The following is a 12997-nucleotide window of genomic DNA, read 5'->3' on the forward strand; positions in this document are numbered from 1 at the left end:
TTAACCTAGGGCCCAGTGCCAGTTTTTGTTTTTTTGCCTGTTTTAGAGTTTAGCATAAAAGGAATACCAAACAGAGTCCAAACGGAATGAAACTTTCGTGATGATGTTTCTTGAACGAGAAGGAAACCAGGAGACTTGGAGAAGTCGGAGACGAGACGAGGGGGGCACGAGGGTGGAGGGCAGGCCCAAGGGGGTAGGGCGCGCTCCCCTACCTCATGGGCCCCTTGGAGCTCTCCTGACCTAATTCTTTCGCCTATATAAACTCTTATACCTCAAAAACATCAGAGGGAGCCACGAAAACACTTTTCCACCACCGCGACCTTCTGTACCCGTGAGATCCCATCTAGGGGCCTTTCTGGTGTCCTGCCGGAGGGGGATTCGATCATGGAGGGCTTCTACATCAACACCATTATCGTTCTGATGAAGCATGAGTAGTTTACCTCAGACCTACGGGTCCATAGCTAGTAGCTAGATGTCTTCTTGTCTCTCTTTGATTTTCAACACCATGTTCGCCTCAATGTTCTTGGAGATCTACGGTGTGTTTGCTGAGATCTGATGAATTGTGGATTTATGATCAGATTCTCTATGACTATTATGTGAGTCTACTGAATTCTTATATGCTTGATTTGATATCTTTGCAAGTCCCTTCGAATTATCGGTTTAGTTTGGCCTACTAGATTGGTTTTTCTTGCAATTGGAGAAGTGCTTAGCTTTCTGTTCAATCTTGCGTTGTCCTTTCCCAGTGGGTGCAGCAAGGCATGTATTGTATTGTTGCCATGGAGGATAAAAAGATGGGGTTTTCATCATATTTCTTGATTTAATGCCTCTACATCATGTCATCTTACTTAATGCGTTACTCTCTTCTTTATGAACTTAATACTATAGATGCAGGCAGGAGTCGGTTGATGTGTGGAGTAATAATAGTAGATGTGGAATCATTTCGGTCTACTTGACACGGACGTGATGCCTATGTTCATGATCATCGCCTTAGATATCATCATAATTATGCGCTCTTCTATCAATTTCTCGGCACTAATTTAGTCACCCACCATATAAATTGCTATCTTGAGAGAAGCCACAAGTGAAACCTTTTGGCCCCAGGGTCTCTTTTCCATCATACAAGTTCTATTTTCCATCATACTAATTTCTGATCTACTATTTTGCAATCTTTTACTTTCCAATCTATAAACCTAAAATACCAAAAATATTTACTTTACCGTTTATTTATCTCTATTAGATCTCACTTTTGCAAGTAACCGTGAAGGGGTTGACAACCCCTTTATCACGCTGGGTGCAAGTTTGTTGATTATTTGTGCAGGTATTCGGTGACTTGTGCATTGTCTCCTACTGGATTGATTCCTCGGTTCTCAAACTGAGGGAAATATTTACTCTACTTTGTTGCATCACCCTTTACTGTTCAAGGGAAAAACCAATGCAAGCTCAAGAAGTAGCAAGTCCATCACCGTGTTGTCCCCTGCTACTTCTGGTCTTTGAGTAATGTGGCAGTTCCCATGCCGAACCACAAAGGGGCACCCATGCCATAGGTGATCGTGCTTGCACGCCGACATCTTTGGCGAGCCAGGTAGGGGGTGTCCCAAGTGCGAACCTGAAGCAGTAGCCAGCACATCGATCTTTATTTATCTTCATCATCCATGGCTCCCAGAAGAGAAGTGGAGCAGGGGCGCATTCTTGCACCTCGAAGGCTTCGTCACGCGTGGCTACGGGCGCCGCGGCTGCGGCGGACAGAGCCGACAAGGCGATTGGTGCCGTTAAAACTCCCATCATGGCTGGACCAGGAGCCGGAACCCCGGGCGCAGCCGAACCTCCACAACATGCCGCCGATCATGCTTCCGTCGGTGCGGGTCACACAGACGTGCAGCTTTCTCCCGCTCACCCCACCGGTGTGTTCAACCAACACAATGTGTTTGCCCGCTCCTGTGTGAGCCAAAACCCACCGGTCGCGCCGCCTGGAGGGGCGGATACGGGACATGCGCCTCATCCCACATCGGGAGAATGTGACCACACCCCAAGTGGCGCTATCGACCCACAATGACCACGCTCGCTCAGGGAGGGCCTAGTTGACCAAGAGCCCGATCACCATGATAGAGAGTCTCCTATGTTGTCACTTTCATATACTAGTGGGAAGTTTTCATTATAGAACTTGGCTTGTATATTCCAATGATGGGCTTCCTCAAATTGCCCTAGGTCTTCGTGAGCAAGCGAGTTGGATGCACACCCACTTAGTTTCTTTTTGATCTTTCATAAACTTATAGCTCTAGTGCATCTATTGCATGGCAATCCCTACTCACTCACATTGATATCTATTGATGAGCATCTCCATAGCCCGTTGATATGCCTAGTTGATGTGAGACTATCTTCCTCCTTTTTTTCTTCACTACAACCACCATATTCTCTTCCACCATAGTACTATATCCATGGCTCACGCTCACGTATTGCATGAAGATTGGAAAAGTCTGAGAACATCAAAAGTATGAAACAATTGCTTGGCTTGTCATCGACGTTGTGCATGATTTAAATATTTTCTGTGATGAAGCTAGAGCATAGCCAGACTATATTATTTTGTAGGGATAGCTCTCTTTGGCCATGTTATTTGGAGAAGACATGATTGCTTTGTTAGTATGCTTGAAGTATTAATGTTTTTATGTCAATATTAAACTTTTGTTTTGAATCTTTCTGATCTAAACATTCATGCCACAATAAAGAAAAATACATGGATAAATATGTTAGGTAGCATTCCACATCAAAAATTCTGTTTTTATCATTTACCTACTCGAGGACGAGCATGAATTAAGCTTGGGGATGCTTGGTACATCTCCAACGTATCTATAATTTTTATTGTTGCATGCTATTATATTATCTGTTTGGATGTTTAATATGCATTTATATGCTATTTTATATTATTTTCTAGACTAACCTATTAACCTAGGGCCCAGTGCCAGTTTTTGTTTTTTTTGCCTGTTTTAGAGTTTCGCATAAAAGGAATACCAAACGGAGTCCAAACAGAATGAAACTTTCGTGATGATCTTTCTTGAACCAAAAGGAAACCAGGAGACTTGGAGATGAAGTCGGAGATGCAACGAGGAGGCCACGAGGTTGGAGGGCGGGCCCAGGGGGTAGGGCTTGCTCCCCTACCTCGTAGGCCCCTTGGAGCTCTCCTGACCTAATTCTTCCGCCTATATATACTCTTATACCTCAAAGACATCAGAGGAAGCCACGAAAACACTTTTCCACCACCGCGACCTTCTGTACCGTGAGATCCCATCTAGGGGCCTTTCCGGTGTCTTGCCGGAGGGGGATTCGATCATGGAGGGCTTCTACATCAACACCATTATCGTTTCAGTGAAGCATGAGTAGTTTACCTCAGACCTACGGGTTCATAGCTAGTAGCTAGATTTCTTCTTGTCTCTCTTTGATTTTCAACACCATGTTCTCCTCAATGGTCTTGGAGATCTACGGTGTGTTTGCCGAGATCTGATTAATTGTGGATTTATGATCAGATTCTCTATGACTATTATTTGAGTCTAATGAATACTTATATGCATGATTTGACATATTTGCAAGTCTTTTCGAATTATCGGTTTAGTTTGGCCTACTAGATTGGTTTTTCTTGCAATTGGAGAAGTGCTTAGCTTTCTGTTCAATCTTGCGTTGTCCTTTCCCAGTGGGAACAACAAGGCACGTATTGTATTGTTGCCATGGAGGATAAAAAGATGGGGTTTTCATCATATTGCTTGAGTTAATGCCTCTACATCATGTCATCTTACTTAATGCGTTACTATGTTCTTTATGAACTTAATACTATAGATGCAGGCAGGAGTCGGTTCATGTGTGGAGTAATAATAGTAGATGTGGAATCATTTCGGTCTATTTGACACGGACGTGATGCCTATGTTCATGATCATCGCCTTAGATATCATCATAATTATGCGCTCTTCTATCAATTTCTCTGCAGTAATTTGGTCACCCACCATATTAATTGCTATCTTGAGAGAAGCTACTAGTGAAACCTTTGGCCCCAGGGTCTCTTTTCCATCATACAAGTTCTATTTTCCATCATACTAATTTCTGATTTACTATTTTGCAATCTTTTACTTTCCGATCTATAAACCAAAAATACCAAAAATATTTACTTTACCATTTATTTATCTCTATTAGATCTCACTTTTGCAAGTAACCATGAAGGGATTGACAACCCCTTTATCACGCTGGGTGCAAGTTTGTTGATTATTTGTGTAGGTATTCGATGACTTGTGCATCGGCTCCTACTGGATTGATACCTTGGTTCTCAAGTTGAGGGAAATATTTACTCTACTTTGTTGCATCACCCTTTCCGGTTCAAGGGAAAAACCAACGCAAGCTCAAGAAGTAGCAAGTCCATTGCCGTGTTTTCCCCTACTACTTCTGGTCTTTGTGTAATGTGGCAGTTCCCATGCCGAACCACAAAGGGGCACCCATATGCCATAGGTGATCGTGCTTGCACGCCGACATCTTTGGCGAGCCAGGTAGGGGGTGTCCCTCGTGCGAACCTGATGGAGTAGCCAGCACGTCGATCTTTGTTAATCTTCATCATCCATGGCTCCCAAAAGAGAAGTGGAGCACGGACGCATCCTTCCACCTTGAAGGCTTCATCACGCGTGGCTGCAGGCGCCACGGCTGCGGCGGACAGAGCCGGCAAGGCGACCGGTGCTATTAAAACTCCCGTCGTCGCTGGACCAGGGGCCGGAACCACGGGCACAGCTGAACCTCCACAACATGCCGCCGATCATGCTTCTGTCGGTCCGGGTCACAGAGACTTGCAACTTCCTCCCGCTCACCCCACCAGCGTGTTCAACCAGCACAATGTCGATGCCCTCTCCTGTGCGAGCCAAGACCCACTGGTCGCGCCGCCTGGAGGGGTGGAGACGGGACATGCGCCTCGTCCCACATCGGGCGAATGTGACCACACCCCAAGTGGCGCTGTCGACCCACAATGACCACGCCCGCTCAGGCAGAGCCTAGTTAACCAAGAGCCCGATCACCAAGAACAGCTTCGGTTGCATCAGGTCCTTCCGGTAGTGGGCCTAAGGCGGCGAGACCCCAAGATGCTCCTTCTGGCTCGACCAGGAGCCGAGCGGTGTCGCGCTCTGCCTCCCATGACATGCCAGAGACGACGGCTGAAGAGGTGGCGAGAGCTCAACTGTTGTTGGACTTTCCTCCAGCGGCAGACAAAATGGATGAGTGGAGAGATACCATTCAAAGCCTCCTTGGGTTTGCTGAGATCAACAAGACGCCATGCACGGAGCTATCACGGTGCTCACAGGCGACGCAGGTGGCCCATGCAGGCAGTCAAGATGGAGTACCGCGCCTATGGTGCAGTCCCCTCCATGGTAGCCGACTAGTTGACCAAGAGCCCGATCTTCATAATCGAGAGTCTCCTATGTTGTCACTTTCATATACTAGTGGGAATTTTTCATTATAGAACTTGGCTTGTATATTCTAATGGTGGGCTTCCTCAAATTGCCCTAGGTCTTCTTGAGCAAGCGAGTTGGATGCACACCCACTTAGTTTCTTTTTGAGCTTTCATAAACTTATAGCTCTAGTGCATCCGTTGCATGGCAAACATTACTCACTCACATTGATATCTATTGATGAGCATCTCCATAGCCCGTTGATACTCCTAGTTGATGTGAGACTATCTTCATCCTTTTTTTCTTCTCTAGAACCACCATATTCTCTTCCACCATAGTACTATATCCATGGCTCACGCTCATGTATTGCATGAAGATTGAAAAAGTTTGAGAACATCAAAAGTATGAAACAGTTGCTTGGCTTGTCATCAAGGTTGTGCATGATTTAAATATTTTCTGTGATGAAGCTAGAGCATAGCCAGACTATATTATTTTATAGGAATAGCTTTGTTTGGCCATATTATTTGGGAAGACATGATTGCTTTATTAGTATGCTTGAAGTATTATTGTTTTTATGTCAATTTTAACTTCCGTTTTGAATCTTTCGGATCTAAACATTCATGCCACAATAAAGAAAATTACATGGATAAATATGTTAGGTAGCATTCCACATCAAAAACTCTGTTTTTATCATTTACCTACTCGAGGACGAGCAGGAATTAAGCTTGGGGATGCTTGATACGTCTCTAACGTATCTATAATTTTTTATTGTTCTTGCTATTATATTATCTGTTTTAGATGTTTAATATGCATTTATATGCTATTTTATATTATTATTTAGACTAGTAAGCGTGCACGTGCAACGCACGTATCATCATGCAAAAACAACCATTATGCATCCTAAGAAGAAAATAGATTAATAAAATAAACAAACTATAATGGTGCACCAACAAAATATAACAATTATCAGAACAATGAAATAAAAGCTTGGATATTGAGAAATGTAACAGTGGCACTCTATCTCTCCAATATTGTTCCGTGTGCAGGGATGCTCAAAATCTTGAAAGAAAATATAGCTTGAAAGTCTTTGGTCGGATAAAGCGTCGGAGCTCTCTGAACCTACACATTGCACCCTTCGTATTAGTCAAGATCAAAAGCTAGGCATTGATAATCATGAATTTACTTTACAATCAAGTTATTTGCTTCGTTGATGTCTGGGTCGAAGTATAGTCGAGACTGCTCAATCGTACACAAGATAGCATCTGAAATTGAGCACAAGAGAGACTTAAAAGTATTAGCAGACAACTTAAAACGCGATAGCAGGAAGCCAAAAGAAAATGTTAAGTGCATACAATCAAGGAATGTTGCCTCCAGAAGTCCATATCAAAAGAGATTGGTTTTCTTCCCCACTTTACATGTGCCAGAAGATACTAAGCATAAAATTAACCCATTCAGTTATCTAGATGACCAGATTAAATTGTAAGCATCATGCGGTTCTTATTTCAGTGAAAAGGCAATCCGTTGAATAATGATTGCCAATGCATGTCAGCATGTATGATTCAGAAATCACACTGAGAATAATTTAGGGAGCAGGTGCATCTATTTCCAGAGCCTTCAATTCATAATGAATTCTAGACAAGTTTATTGTCCTAATAAAAACATGATCAAATCATAAATGTCAAAGTTGTTGCATCTAATGTTAAAACTAACTGCTATATCAGGCGGTTACTCAGATGGTATTCTGTAAACATTAGTTAATGAAAATATATAATATAATTATAACAAGAAGAATTGTAAATGTATGGATTTGGATTTTCCAACTTAACGCAAACTAACACTGCGTTGAAAGAATTGCAAATCCCCTCACATCGGCTTCCACAACTCAGCTCTCGCGTCGCCCCTCACGGGCAACACGAGAGCGACCAAACCCTTGTCCGGCGCAACCCCTTACTCCACCCCTCCCCTCCCCGCCGCCACCCGAGGCGCTCGCCGGCGCTGCTGCGCGTCTGCCGGTGAAATTGGAAAGAAGAAAAGCCTGATCCAGTATGATTTGCAGTGAAATTTGATTGAATCATTAAATTATCAAGAGCAATTGGATAACACAAAGGGAATAACATAAAGTAGATAGTCAGAGGGTTCATCTATCCAACGGGAGTAGTAGTTTCCTAGCAGCAGCTTGGATAGGGCGGCAATAGGCAGAATGGAGTCAGGCTGCCGCAGCTTCCTCAACTTGAAGAAATCAGGAGTTGGGGCTGCATCACTGACTTGGCTGGGACATTGGTGTGTCCACAGTGTAGCGTCGACATCTCATGGTCCTGCAACTGCAAGAAGAAGAATTCCTTGCACTGCATCCAAATATAGCTGAGATTAGTTTGTAGTCCATGCTAGAGCCTCTCAGTTCACTATTAAATGTCTCAAATTGAAGAATACAATATTTCATCTTAGTATGTCGTACCAAGTTTCTTTAGACGGGTAAAATTTCAGCAGACCAAAAAGGTATCTACTTCTAATTTTACCCCATACGTCTTACCATAGATATGGCCACTGTACCAGCATCCCTCCAATGAATCAATCTGTTGAAACCTCAACCCAGAAGAAGTTATTCTACTGACTTCACTCTTAAAAATTGCACGTGCCTGAACGACTATTAAGCCATGAGACACTCCTGCAATCATGAATTCAAATAAGTGATAGCACAAGCTTTAAAAATGCTTATTTATCACATGAACCCAGTCATCAACTCATTCGCCAATTCAGCCTAACTAACCATTAAAAATGACACAATTAAATGCAAAATGCTAAAGTTCACAAATCAGTCATATGAATATCTATTCGACGACAGAACATAACTTGCCTGGCTGTGAGCTGTCACACATATAGATATAGGTACTCAACTAACCGCTCAATATGACTCAGTTCTGTTAACTACACTATTGTGTAATCAAAGCATACACAAATCAAGATAATTTATAGGTGTGTGAAAGCTAAGAGTAACCTAGAAAATATACATGTACGAACCTGAATATCATACCACTGCCAGCACATGATTTATTTATCAGTTTATCTTGCAGAAGGAGGGCTCGGAAACTATCTGAAAACAGAGAAAGCAATATGCTCATCGACTTCTCTGACTACAATGATTCTACAAAAGAGATACACAAAAAATAGAACGAAGTGAAAATTATGTATAGAGAATGCACCTTGCAATTTTGTGGTAAGAAAATTATTAGGATGGCTCAGCCAATCCATGCACACTGCTTAGATATTCCTGAGATTTTACAAAGGAACATACCTGCACGGTTGTTGTGTTGTTGCCGATACATATGGCACTCAGTTAATCTCTAAAGGCCTAGGTGAATAGGACCAAAGAAAATCAAATTACTTATGATCAAGAGAATTGCCAAATGAAGCTGGCACGTAGATCGGCTAACCTGGGTTATCAGTACGCGGCTGTGGAATAGCGCATGGACATACATCTCACCCGTCACCACATCAACCTGTACAACCGAATGAAGCGGATCAAAGAAAAAACATGTGATCTGAACATAAATAGCCGCAGTCCTGTATAGCGGCATGAGCGCGTTGCCTGTCGCGGCATGAAGGGCCGGCGGCGGCTTGTGTGGGAAGGCGTGGAGTGGAGGGGTCGCTCGCGGCGCCCAGCACGGAGGAGCGCGTGGCGGCCGTGGAGGGCTGCGGGGCGGAGAGTCGCTCGCGGCGCCCGACGCGGAGGAGCACATGGCGGTCGGACGTGGAGGGCCGCGGGGCGGCAGTCGGACGGAGAGTCGCTCGCGGCGCCCCGCGTAGAGAAGTGCATGGTAGCCGGACGCGGAGGGCAATCGGACCGAGGGTCGCTGGGGACACACGGCGCGGAGGAGTGCGTGATGGCCAAACGCGGATGGCCGCAGGGATCGGGGACGCAGTCACGCCGAGCGCTAGGACGATTAGACCACGGCGTCTGCCGGCAGAACAATCCATCTGAGTCGTTGATCTGGGTGGAAGTCTTTTGGGGTAATACGGACTGTCGGATGTCTTTAAGTTGATTTGTTTGGAGGGTCCTGGTTATCCTGTGTACAATTAGTTGTGTGGTTTTAGGGGAATTCATGTTTGCTCTTTTAATAGTAGTATAGAAGTATAGACTAACCTATTAACCTAGGACCCAGTGCCAGTTTCTGTCTTTTTTGCCTGTTTTAGAGTTTAGCATAAAAGGAATACCAAACGGAGTCCAAACGGAATGAAACTTTCGTAATGATGTTTCTTGAACGAGAAGGAAACCAGGAGACTTGGAGAAGTCGGAGACGCGACGAGGAGCCCACGAGGGTGGAGGGCAGGCCCGGGGGGTAGGGCACGCTCCCCTACCTCATGGGCCCCTTGGAGCTCTCCTGACCTAATTCTTTCACCTATATAAACTCTTATACCTCAAAAACATCAGAGGGAGCCACGAAAACACTTTTCCACCACTGCGACCTTCTGTACCCGTGAGATCTCATCTAGGGGCCTTTCCAGTGTCCTGCCGGAGTGGGATTCGATCATGGAGGGCTTCTACATCAACACCATTATCGTTCTGATGAAGCATGAGTAGTTTACCTCAGACCTACGGGTCCATAGCTAGTAGCTAGATGTCTTCTTGTCTCTCTTTGATTTTCAACACCATGTTCGCCTCAATGTTCTTGGAGATCTACGGTGTGTTTGCTGAGATCTGATGAATTGTGGATTTATGATCAGATTCTCTATGACTATTATGTGAGTCTACTGAATTCTTATATGCTTGATTTGATATCTTTGCAAGTCTCTTCGAATTATCGGTTTAGTTTGGCCTACTAGATTGGTTTTTCTTGCAATTGGAGAAGTGCTTAGCTTTCTGTTCAATTTCCGTTGTCCTTTCCCAGTGGGTGCAGCAAGGCATGTATTGTATTGTTGCCATGGAGGATAAAAAGATGGGGTTTTCATCATATTTCTTGATTTAATGCCTCTACATCATGTCATCTTACTTAATGCGTTACTCTCTTCTTTATGAACTTAATACTATAGATGCAGGCAGGAGTCGGTTGATGTGTGGAGTAATAATAGTAGATGTGGAATCATTTCGGTCTACTTGACACGGACGTGATGCCTATGTTCATGATCATCGCCTTAGATATCATCATAATTATGCGCTCTTCTATCAATTTCTCGGCAGTAATTTAGTCACCCACCATATAAATTGCTATCTTGAGAGAAGCCACTAGTGAAACCTTTGGCCCCAGGGTCTCTTTTTCCATCATACAAGTTCTATTTTCCATCATACTAATTTCTGATCTACTATTTTGTAATCTTTTACTTTCCGATCTATAAACCAAAAATACCAAAAATATTTACTTTACCGTTTATTTATCTCTATTAGATCTCACTTTTGCAAGTAACCGTGAAGGGATTGACAACCCCTTTATCACGCTGGGTGCAAGTTTGTTGATTATTTGTGCAGGTATTCGGTGACTTGTGCATTGTCTCCTACTGGATTGATACCTTGGTTCTCAAACTGAGGGAAACATTTACTCTACTTTGTTGCATCACCCTTTACTGTTCAAGGGGAAAACCAACGCAAGCTCAAGAAGTAGCAAGTCCATCACCATGTTGTCCCCTGCTACTTCTGGTCTTTGTGTAATGTGGCAGTTCCCATGCCGAACCACAAAGGGGCACCCATATGCCATAGGTGATCTTGCTTGCACGCCGACATCTTTGGCGAGCCAGGTAGGGGGTGTCCCAAGTGCGAACCTGAAGTAGTAGCCAGCACATCGATCTTTATTAATCTTCATCATCCATGGCTCCCAGAAGAGAAGTGGAGCAGGGGCGCATTCTTGCACCTCGAAGGCTTCGTCACGCGTGGCTACGGGCGCCGCGGATGCGGCGGACAGAGCCGACAAGGCGATCGGTGCCGTTAAAACTCCCATCGTGGCTGGACCAGGGGCCGGAACCCCGAGCGCAGCCGAACCTCCACAACATGCCGCCGATCATGCTTCCGTCGGTGCGGGTCACACAGACGTGCAGCTTTCTCCCGCTCACCCCACCGGTGTGTTCAACCAACACAATGTGTTTGCCCGCTCCTGTGTGAGCCAAAACCCACCGGTTGCGCCGCCTGGAGGGGCGGAGACGGGACATGCGCCTCATCCCACATCGGGCGAATATGACCACACCCCAAGTGGCATTATCGACCCACAATGACCATGCTCGCTCAGGGAGAGCCTAGTTGACCAAGAGCCCGATCACCATGATAGAGTCTCCTATGTTGTCACTTTCATATACTAGTGGGAAGTTTTCATTATAGAACTTGGCTTGTATATTTCAATGATGGGCTTCCTCAAATTGCCCTAGGTCTTCGCGAGCAAGCGAGTTGGATGCACACCCACTTAGTTTCTTTTTGAGCTTTCATAAACTTATAGCTCTAGTGCATCTATTGCATGGCAATCCCTACTCACTCACATTGATATCTATTGATGAGCATCTCCATAGCCCGTTGATATGCCTAGTTGATGTGAGACTATCTTCCTCCTTTTTTTCTTCACTACAACCACCATATTCTCTTCCACCATAGTACTATATCCATGGCTCACGCTCACGTATTGCATGAAGATTGGAAAAGTTTGAGAACATCAAAAGTATGAAATAATTGCTTGGCTTGTCATCGACGTTGTGCATGATTTAAATATTTTCTGTGATGAAGCTAGAGCATAGCCAGACTATATTATTTTGTAGGGATAGCTCTCTTTGGCCATGTTATTTGGAGAAGACATGATTGCTTTGTTAGTATGCTTGAAGTATTACTGTTTTTATGTCAATATTAAACTTTTGTTTTGAAACTTTCTGATCTAAACATTCATGCCACAATAAAGAAAATTACATGGATAAATATGTTAGGTAGCATTCCACATCAAAAATTTTGTTTTTGTCATTTACCTACTCGAGGACGAGCATGAATTAAGCTTGGGGATGCTTGGTACGTCTCCAACGTATCTATAATTTTTTATTGTTGCATGCTATTATATTATCTGTTTGGATGTTTAATATGCATTTATATGCAATTTTATATTATTTTTTAGACTAACCTATTAACCTAGGGCCCAGTGCCAGTTTTTGTTTTTTTTTGCCTGTTTTAGAGTTCCGCATAAAAGGAATACCAAACGGAGTCCAAACAAAATGAAACTTTCGTGATGATGTTTCTTGAACCAGAAGGAAACCAGGAGACTTGGAGATGAAGTCGGAGACGCGACGAGGAGGCCACGAGGGTGGAGGGCGGGCCCAGGGGGGTAGGGCTTGCTCCCCTACCTCGTAAGCCCTTTGGAGCTCTCCTGACCTAATTCTTCCGCCTATATATACTCTTATACCTCAAAGACATCAGAGGAAGCCACGAAAACACTTTTCCACCACCGCGACCTTCTGTACCGTGAGATCCCATCTAGGGGCCTTTCCGGCGTCTTGCCGGAGGGGGATTCGATCATGGAGGGCTTCTACATCAACACCATTATCGTTTCAGTGAAGCATGAGTAGTTTACCTCAGACCTACGGGTTCATAGCTAGTAGCTAGATTTCTTCTTGTCTCTCTTTGATTTTCAACA

At 44.2% G+C, this 12997-nt stretch overlaps 1 long non-coding RNA gene across 4 annotated transcripts; it reads right to left on the bottom strand.

Annotated features, from left to right (window-relative positions):
• Positions 1-6328: 6328 nt before the first annotated feature.
• Positions 6329-9395, bottom strand: LOC123092111 (uncharacterized). Of its 4 annotated transcripts, XR_006444252.1 has the most exons (4): positions 8840-9385; positions 8701-8757; positions 8427-8550; positions 6329-8073 (listed from the first exon to the last, which is right to left on the bottom strand). It is a non-coding gene; the product is annotated as an uncharacterized lncRNA (long non-coding RNA). The 4 variants fall into 4 exon arrangements; XR_006444251.1 differs by having other exon boundaries at positions 6329-8550; XR_006444250.1 differs by having other exon boundaries at positions 8427-8757.
• Positions 9396-12997: the final 3602 nt, after the last annotated feature.

This window comes from Triticum aestivum, chromosome 4B (genome assembly GCF_018294505.1).
Source record: "Triticum aestivum cultivar Chinese Spring chromosome 4B, IWGSC CS RefSeq v2.1, whole genome shotgun sequence".
Taxonomy (NCBI): Eukaryota; Viridiplantae; Streptophyta; class Magnoliopsida; order Poales; family Poaceae; genus Triticum; species Triticum aestivum.